Below are 2,192 nucleotides of genomic sequence, written 5' to 3'. Positions count from 1 at the left end.
GTAGACGACGATGTAGTGTAAAGGGAAATCCGAAGTAGAAAAGATGAACTAACGAACGCCCTTACTGCAATCCAAGCATGATGCGATGCCTGGGGGCCTATGCCCGAGTCCGTTCGAAATATCTCGTATGCGAATGCACTCGCACGACCGATCTCGCACTACGAGCGTTCAAGGCGGAATTCGGTATGCCCAAATCATCTTCGAGGAGAGTGGTGCAAGGGAGAAATGATTTGTTTATGGCAACGTGTCAACAAGCTGGGGGGGAGGGGGGATAGTTGTTTCAAGACGTGGCAACGCCGGGAGGGTAATGGTAGGGGCGGTAGGATAGGGCTTCCGGACAGCGTGCAACCAATCATCGCCCACCTTTCTGTATGCATGATTTTACCCGGGAATTCAACAACTGCGTTGCTAATGACGCTTTACGAGTACGCCAAATTCATTTATACATTCACCAAGGGCATTTTGGAAGTGAACCAGCCATGTCCAAAGTTAATGAGGAGCAGAAGGAAATGCTGATGGAGTTCATTGAAGGTAATTAACATGGTGTGCCTTGCCTAGAAAATAAGTTACCGCATTAATGTTGATATTAATGTCTCCAATGTCCTATTTCAGCGAATAAAGATCTTGCCAAGGGAAAGTTTTCTACCCCACAAGGATGCTGCTGACAGTGGGAGGAAATAGCGATGCAGCTGAATGCGTGCGGAGTACGCAAATCGTGGAAAGAGTGACGGAAGGTGAGTGCATGACGTTCTTGTTGTAGATATCTGTAGTAGAACGCGATTATTCTCAAAGTAAACAAACGGCTCGTAGTATAGGATGTGGGATTGTATGACGATCTTCTTAAGTGTGTGATGATGTAATTTTGTATCATTAAGGTTTTTTACGTGCGTTTTCATATGAGCTGTAATTAATACCTTTAGCTTAGGGGTGAGCTTATGATTATCTAAAAAGAATTAGGTCCACAGTCACAGCTTTCAAATTTATTTATTATCAATTATACTGAATTTATAATACCGAATTTAAGTAGTGGGAGGAGGTGTGTGCATGCGGTTATTATTGTTGACATTTCTAGTTTTGATGCGATTATTGCCGAAGTAGAAAGCAATACAAATTGGTTTGTTCAATCACAAATAAACGAAAAACCTTAAGAAGGCCGATCGTTATATCTATTCTGTGTTGCCGTAAGTAGCATAATTATTTCCCGAAGCAAAACTTTGATGAAACTGAGAATCAGTGTTAATGCTAAATGAGTGAAGTGTGAGTTTAATGAGTATATGACTTCAAAGTACCTAATTACAATTATTTGAAAACCTGTATCATGATGGATTTGGAAGCTGATTTTGTTGTTTTCAGCAACAATGTTTACATGAGAACACTTAAACTTGATGGAATATGTTCAACTATATTTACTTTTTTAACATGTAAGTCAACAGCAAAATTTTGATGACCCCTTAAAATTATTGTAATTTAAATTCATCTTGGTTTAATCATCCTCCCAGATCAATTGTGTAACTTGAAAAGAAGTGTGCATAAAGCAGTATCCAATTTCATTTATCATTAAAAACCATGGATAATGCATTAATTTGCCTTCCCTAAATGTGACCTTTGGTCGAAATACATCATATATAATTTGTGGTGATTGAATTTACCAATGTGTACCCACTAAAATATCTGTGAAAAATACCAGTAGCAATTAACATTCAAATTACAAGAAACTGATTTACTTAGCACCATGCTATCTGTTGTTAATTATCAATTCAATGGAAGTAATTGCTATTTGTTTACAACCCAGATTCAAGAACGCAAGCAGCAACGAAGATGGCAGCGGACAGTTGGTCGAGGTGGAGAGAGAGAAGATGGTACTGGAGGAGAGAAGGATGTTGGCAGAAGAGAGGGGTCTTTGAAGAAGAGAAAGTGGCAATAAAAAGGAGGAAGATGGAGTTGGAGGAGGAAAGGGTGCAGTTGGAAAGAAATAAGGTGGAAGAAATTGAAAGGCTTGGAGGGAAATTGATAAATGTAGCTGAAAGATATTATCTCAAATGAAAAATAAAAAATTTGAAAAACATTTATTCTATATCACTTAATTCCCATTTCCCTGGTACTAAAAGGACCAATATAGTAAATTATTAGGAAAAAATTTTTCTTTCTTCATGGCGGTGTTTATATCACATTCACTTAACTTATTTGTCTAT

At 38.2% G+C, this 2,192-nt stretch overlaps 1 long non-coding RNA gene across 1 annotated transcript; it reads left to right on the top strand.

Annotated features, from left to right (window-relative positions):
* The first annotated feature begins 392 nt into the window (after window positions 1-392).
* Window positions 393-1,947, top strand: LOC124159861. Its single transcript, XR_006865034.1, has 2 exons — window positions 393-734; window positions 1,793-1,947. It is a non-coding gene; the product is annotated as an uncharacterized LOC124159861 (long non-coding RNA).
* Window positions 1,948-2,192: the final 245 nt, after the last annotated feature.

The sequence above is a fragment of the Ischnura elegans genome, chromosome 5 (genome assembly GCF_921293095.1).
Source record: "Ischnura elegans chromosome 5, ioIscEleg1.1, whole genome shotgun sequence".
NCBI lineage: Eukaryota > Metazoa > Arthropoda > Insecta > Odonata > Coenagrionidae > Ischnura > Ischnura elegans.
Note: the sequence above shows the minus strand (reverse complement) of the source record. Positions and strands in the feature narration are given on the sequence as shown.